The following is an 8066-nucleotide window of genomic DNA, read 5'->3' as shown; positions in this document are numbered from 1 at the left end:
GTCATCACATCAGGACCTGAAAACTGTATTGTTGGGGGATTTGAAGGACCATAGTCAGTCAATAGGAAATATTGTGATCTTGGGTAAAATGTTTCTTTTCAGGGCATTTTCGGCAGAAATGTTGCAGATGGGGAGATTCAAGTCCTTAGCGAGACACCATGGTAGAATGGAGGGATGGATTGCAAGAGGAAATATTAGAATGATGATTTACTGGGAAAGATGGTATTTATCTGTGGCTGTCTGAAGGTTAGAATTAATGAGTGTTGGGATAAATACATAGCCTACACATACACTACAAGTCAAAGGTTTTAGAACACCTACTCATTCAAGGGTTTATCTTTATTTTGACTATTTTCTACATTGTAGAATAATAGTGAAGACATCAAAACTATGAAATAACACATATGGAATCATGTAGTAACCAAAAAAGTGTTAAACAAATCAAAATATATTTTATATTCTTCAAATAGCCACCTTTTGCGTTGTTGACAGCTTTGCAAACAAATGTTTGAGGTCCTCCAATCAGGGGTGAGGGTGGGGCTGTGATTATTGTATGTTTTGCGTTTAGTTATTTATGTTTTGTGTTTTGGTTTCACGCTGTGAGCGGTGTGTGTGCTGGTCCTGGTGGTTATGGGTGCCCTTGCTTCCATGTCCGCCCGGGTGTCGGGCAAGGCTTGGTCCTTCCCGTCCTTGGAAAATCACTTTGGCCAGGGGCTTCGCGCTGCTGGCATCACTGGGTGGGTGGCCCGAGCTCACCCACTGAGCAGAGCATCCACGGATGGGAGCAGCCATTCGTATTGTTTTTGTATTGTATTGTTGTTTTAATTCAAACTTAACATATATATACTTTAACAATAGACATCATTCCACACATTTTATTTATTTTGCCATGCCATGACTTTGTTGACTTTCAAACAAACAAAGCAAAATTAGGTGAAGACCTGAACAATCTTGAGGGCCAGCTCCTGTTTTATTGTGTTTGTTCTGTTCCACAAGGAGACCATTTCCTCAATCAACGTTACTAGATGTTTACTGCTCTTATCCAAATAGTGATAGCAGGAAGCAGATTATATGAAGTGAGGAAAATAGCAGAATGCACCTCTCAACCAAAGAGTTGTATTGGTTTTTAAAGTGCTTCAATATGTACTACTACTAACCATAATGGCTAGACAAAGATAAACCAATACAGAATCCACTCAGCTCCATAGGCTATATACAGTATACACATTTTTCAGTAGACTATGTGATTTCCTTAGTCCCTCTATGGTAGGTCTATGGTAGGTCTACAGAGCTCTCAAGTTCCCACCTCATCCTCTCTGACCTCATTTTCTCCTCAAATTGTCTAGAGATCAGTGTGAGCAGAGGACAGTGATGTAAGTAGATCTAGCAGTTTCTCTCAAGTGCACTGTGGGTACTAGCAATCCTTGGTCTACTCTTCTCTGAAGAATACAAAAGGGTTTCTTTCTCTCTCCCCCTCACCACAAACCCCACCTGCCACTGCTGCTAGAATCAATGTGCCAAGTAAAAGATATGGGTACATTTAGAGACAACTTCAGCTTTCAAGTCTTCTCTGGGTGTATATACAGAAGGAACACCTACATACTGGGGTGGTTATGCTATTAGCTGGCCAAAATTAGACTACATGAAGAGTGCAATACTGTTAATATAACCGTGTCAGCAACAAAAGAGTGATCAAATTAAGATCCCACACTTGTAGCCTACAGTGCACTCCTTTCATTCTCTCCTCTGCCTCTAAAAATGTTCTGCTAAGCCTGAAGCATTATTCAACCAAACTGAGACTTAATTTCTGTGTGGCCTAGTTTGAATGACCCACTCTCCTCTGCAACTTCTCATTTGAGAATCACCTCCACATCTGATATTTATGAATGCGAGAAAGGCACTTGGAAACTTAAATAACTAAAACTATCGCTGTGTAGAGTCTAAATAATTTGTATTTTTTTAGGAGACTCTACTATTGACATAGATATTAGCCTATATTAGAAATGAGGTATCTAAAATTAAAGCTAATCAAAATAAACAAATAAAGTTCAATTGTCAAAAGCAAATGCTATACCCTACATCAAATTCCTTATAAGAAGCAAACCAGTCAGCACAAGTATTATTATACATTTTTTTAGGGGGTAGATCAGCTTTAATATTTCAGATAGATTGAAGCCTCCATCAATGTAATTGTCTGCATAATTTCCAATGCCCCATATATGTTTTGGAAAATACAGATACACATACAGTGCCTTCAGAATGTATTCAGACCCCTTGACTTCTTTCACATTACAGACTTATTCTAAAATGGATTCAATTGTTTTTTTTCCTTCATCAATCTACACACAATACCCCATAATGACAAAGCAAAAACAGGTTTTTAGAAATTGTTGCAAAGTATTACATTTACATAAGTATTCAGACCCTTTACACAGTACTTTGCTGAAGCACCATTGGCAGCGTTTACAGCCTTGAGACTTCTTGGGTATGACACTACAAGCTTGGAACACCTGTATTTGGGGAGTTTCTCCCATTCTTCTCTGCAGATCCTCTCAAGCTCTGTCAGGTTGGATGGGGAGCGTTGCTGCACAGCTATTTTCAGGTCTCTCCAGAGATGTTGGATCGGGTTTAAGTTTGGGCTCTGGCTGGGCCACTCAAGGACATTCAGAGACTTGTCCCGAAGCCACTCCTGCGTTGTCATGGCTGTGTGCTTAGGGTCACTGTCCTGTTGGAAGGTGAACCTTCGCCCCAGTCTGAGGTCCTGGGCGCTCCGGAGCAGGTTTTCATCAAGGATCTCTCTGTACTTTACTCCGTTCATCTTTCCCTCGATCCTGACTAGTCTCCCAGTCCCTGTCACTGAAAAACATCCCCACAGCATGATTCTGCCACTACCATGCTTCACCGTAAGGATGGTGCCAGGTTTCCTCCAGATGTGACGCCTGGCATTCAGGCCAAAGAGTTCAATTTTGGTTTCATCAGACCATAGAATCTTGTTTCTCATGGTCTGAGTTCTTTAGGTGCCTTTTGGCAAACTCCAAGTGGGCTGTCATGTGCCTTTTACTGAGGAATGGCTTCCGTCTGGCCACTATACTAAAGGCCTGATTGGTAGAGTGCTGCAGAGATGTTTGTCCTTCTGGAAGGTTCTCCCATCTCCACAGAGAAACGCTGGAGCTCTGTCATAGTGACCATCAGGTTCTTGGTCACCTCCCTGACCAAGGCCTTTCTCCCCCGATTGCTCAGTTTGGCAGGGCGGACAGCTCCAGGTTGGTGTTTTGATGGTTCCAAACTTCTTCCATTTAAGAATGATGGAGGCCACTGTGTTCTTGGGGACCTTCAATGCTGCAGACATGTTTTGGTACCCTTCCCCAGATCTGTGCCTCGAAACAATCCTGACTCTGAGCTCTACGGACAATTCCTTTGACCTCATGGACCTTATATAGACAGGTGTATTCCTTACCAAATCATGTCCAATCAATTGAATTTACCACAGGTGGACTCCAATCAAGTTGTAGAAACATCTCAAGGATGATCAATGGAAACATGATGCACCTGAGCTCAATTTCAAGTCTCATAGCAAAGGGTCTGAATACTTATGTGAATGAGATATTTCTAAAAACCTGTTTTCACTTTGTCACTATGGGGTATTGTTTGTAGATTGATGAGGGAAAAAAAATATTGAATCAATTTTAGAATAAGGCTGTAATATAACAAAATGTGGAAGAAGTCAAGGGGTCTGAATACATTCCAAATGCACTGTATATATATATACACAGTACCAGTCAAAAGTTTGGACACACCTACTCATTCCAGGTTTTTTTTTCTCCTACATTGTAGAATAATAGTGAAGACATCAAAACTATGAAATAACACATATGGAATCATATAGGAACCAAAAAAGTGTTAAGTTCATTTGAGTTAACTGCATCTCAGATTGCAGCCTAAATAAATGCTTCACAGAGTTCAAGTAACAGACACATGTCGAGTTCAAGTAACAGACACATGTCAACATCAACTGTTCCGAGGAGACTGCATGAATTAGGCATTCATCATCGATTTTCTGCAAAGAAACCACTACTAAAGGACACCAATAATAAGAAGAGACTTGCTTGAGCCAAGAAACATGAGCAATGGACATTAGACCAGTGGAAATCTCTCCTTTGGTCTGATGAGCACAAATTTGCGATTTTTGGTTCCAACCGCTGTCTTTGTGAGACGCAGAGTAGGTGAGCGGATTATCTCTGCATGTGTGGTTCCCACCGTGAAGCATGGCAGAGGAGGTGTGATGGTGTGGGGGTGCATTGTTGGTGACACTGTCTGTGATTTATTTAGAATTCAAGGTACACTTAACCAGCATGGCTACCACAGCATTCTGCATCAATACGTCATCCCATCTGGTTTGCGCTTAATGGGACTATCATTTGTTTTTCATATATATATATATATATATACAGTGAGGGAAAAAAGTATTTGATCCCCTGCTGATTTTGTATGTTTGCCCACTGACAAAGAAATGATCAGTCTATAATTTTAATGGTAGGTTTATTTGAACAGTGAGAGACAGAATAACAACAAAAAAATCCAGAAAAAACGCATGTCAAAAGTGTTATAAAATGATTTGCATTTTAATGAGGGAAATAAGTATTTGACCCCTCTGCAAAACATGACTTAGTACTTGGTGGCAAAACCCTTGTTGGCAATCACAGAGGTCAGATGTTTCTTGTAGTTGGCCACCAGGTTTGCACACATCTCAGGAGGGATTTTGTCCCACTCCTCTTTGCAGATCTTCTCCAAGTCATTAAGGTTTCGAGGCTGACGTTTGGCAACTCGAACCTTCAGCTCCCTCCACAGATTTTCTATGGGATTAAGGTCTGGAGACTGGCTAGGCCACTCCAGGACCTTAATGTGCTTCTTCTTGAGCCACTCCTTTGTTGCCTTGGCCGTGTGTTTTTGGGTCATTGTCATGCTGGAATACCCATCCACGACCCATTTTCAATGCCCTGGCTGAGGGAAGGAGGTTCTCACCCAAGATTTGACGGTACATGGCCCCGTCCATCGTCCCGTTGATGCGGTGAAGTTGCCCTGTCCCCTTAGCAGAAAAACAACCCCAAAGCATAATGTTTCCACCTCCATGTTTGACGGTGGGAATGGTGTTCTTGGGGTCATAGGCAGCATTCCTCCTCCTCCAAACACGGCGAGTTGAGTTGATGCCAAAGAGCTCCATTTTGGTCTCATCTGACCACAACACTTTCACCCAGTTGTCCTCTGAATCATTCAGATGTTCATTGGCAAACTTCAGACGGGCATGTATATGTGCTTTCTTGAGCAGGGGGACCTTGCGGGCGCTGCAGGATTTCAGTCCTTCATGGCGTAGTGTGTTACCAATTGTTTTCTTGGTGACTATGGTCCCAGCTGCCTTGAGATCATTGACAAGATCCTCCCGCGTAGTTCTGGGCTGATTCCTCACTGTTCTCATGATCTTTGCAACTCCATAAGGTGAGATCTTGCATGGAGCCCCAGGCCGAGGGAGATTGACAGTTCTTTTGTGTTTCTTCCATTTGCGAATAATCGCACCAACTGTTGTCACCTTCTCACCAAGCTGCTTGGCGATGGTCTTGTAGCCCATTCCAGCCTTGTGTAGGTCTACAATCTTGTCCCTGACATCCTTGGAGAGCTCTTTGGTCTTGGCCATGGTGGAGAGTTTGGAATCTGATTGATTGACTGCTTCTGTGGACAGGTGTATTTTATACAGGTAACAAGCTGAGATTAGGAGCACTCCCTTTAAGAGTGTGCTCCTAATCTCAGCTAGTTAGCTGTATAAAAGACACCTGGGAGCCAGAAATCTTTCTGATTGAGAGGGGGTCAAACACTTATTTCCCTCATTAAAATGCAAATCAATTTATAACATTTTTGACATGCATTTTTCTGGATTTTTCTGTTGTTATTCTGTCTCACTGTTCAAATAAACCTACCATTAAAATGATAGACTGATCATTTCTTTGTCAGTGGGCAAACGTACAAAATCAGCAGGGTATCAAATACTTTTTTCCCTCACTGTATATATATATATATATATATATATATAAATACACACACTACCGTTCAGAAATTTGGGGTCACTTAGAAATGTCCTTGTTTTTGAAAGAAAAGCTAATTTTTTGTCCATGAAAATAACATAAAATTGATCAGCAAGTGTAGACATGTTGTGTAGACATTGTTAATGTTGTAAATGACTATTGTAGCTGGAAACGGCAGATTTTTTTATTGAATATCTACATAGGCATACAGAGGCCCATTATCAGCAACAATTGTTCCAGATACTCAACCAGTTTTATTGCTTCTTTAATCAGAATAACAGTTTTCAGCTGTGCTAACACAATTGCAAAAGGATTTTCTAATGATCAAGTAGCCTTTTAAAATGATAAACTTGGATTAGCTAACACAATGTGCCATTGGAACACAGGAGTGATGGTTGCTAATAATGTGCCTCTGTACGCATACGTAGATATTCCATAGAACATCTTCCGTTTCCAGCTACAATAGTCATTTACAACATTAACAATGTCTACACTGTATTTCTGATCAATTTGATGTTATTTTAATGGACAAAAAATGTGCTTTTCTTTCAAAAACAAGGATATTTCTAAGTGACCCCGCTAATAGCGTTTCAATCGGTGACGTCACTCGCTCTGAGACTTGAAGTAGGGTTGCCCCTTGCGTTGCAAGGGCCGCGGCTTTTGTGGCGCGATGGGTAACGATGCTTCGTGGGGTGTCAGTTGTTGATGTGTGCAAGGGTCCCTGGTTCGAGCCCAGGTTGGGGCGAAGAGAGGGACGGAACCTACACTGTTACATCTTGTTGGAAGAGTGGGGTAACATCTCACAGCAAGAACGGGCAAATCTGGTGCAGTTCGTGAGGAGGAGATTTAATGCAGCTGGTGGCCACACCAGATTCTGACTGTTACTTTTGATTTTGACCCCCCCTTTGTTCAGGGACACATTATTCCATTTCTGTTAGTCACATGTCTGTGGAACTTGTTCAGTTTATGTTTCAGCGGTCAGTTGTTGAATCTTGTTATGTTCATACAAATATTTACACATGTTAAGTTTGCTGAAAATAAACGCAGTTGACAGTGAGAGGACGTTTCTTTTTTTTGCTGAGTTTTGTACCAGTCAAAAGTTTGGACACACCTACTCATTCAAGGGATTTTCTTTATTTTTTATTATTTTCCACATTGTAGAATAATAGTGAAGACATCAAAATGATTAAATAACACATGGAATATATTTTGATGTGTTTAACACTTTTTTGGTTATTTCATGATTCCAGGAAGAGCAGCAGCTAATGGGGATGGATCTATAATAAATACAAATATGTGTTATTTCATCGTTTTGATGTCTTCACTATTATTCTACAATATAAAGAAAAACCCTGGAATGAGTAGGCGTGTCAAAACTTTTGACTGGTACTGCACATATTATGGACACAATCTATTTTACAGTAGTTATATTTTGTTTGTTATTACTCCTATCCGTCTGCTACCCTCACAATTGTATTGTTTTTATTTTACGGACAGCCAGGGGCACACTCCAACACTCACAGGATTTTGTGTTTAGAGTCCACAAGAGGCAGTATACTGATATATTGATAGCATTAGTGATGCGCGGGTTGACTCAACCTGCCGCAGGGCGGGCGGGTTTAGGATCATTAAATATTGTGTGGACGAAGGGAAGGTATCATTCTTGTGCATTTAAGTTTTTCTTTCGTTATTTTAGGCTATATGGCATTAGTGCATAAAAGCCCATTTCTGCGTGATCTGAAAATGTGGTCAGAGTTTACAATTGTGGAGGCATGCAGAGGCCAAATTGAGCTCCCTACCGCGTCGCCGTGCGCCTCCCGTATTTTGTAACAAAGAGGAGGGCTCTGTATAGCTCCTTAAAATCTGGGTGGTTCGAGTCCTGAATGCTGATTGGCTGAAAGCCGTGGTATATCAGACCGTATACCACCAGTATGACGAAACATTTATTTTTACTGCTCTAATTGCATTGGTAACCAGTTTATAATAGCACTA

Source organism: Salmo salar, chromosome ssa01 (assembly GCF_905237065.1).
Source record: "Salmo salar chromosome ssa01, Ssal_v3.1, whole genome shotgun sequence".
Classification (NCBI taxonomy): domain Eukaryota; kingdom Metazoa; phylum Chordata; class Actinopteri; order Salmoniformes; family Salmonidae; genus Salmo; species Salmo salar.
Note: the sequence above shows the minus strand (reverse complement) of the source record.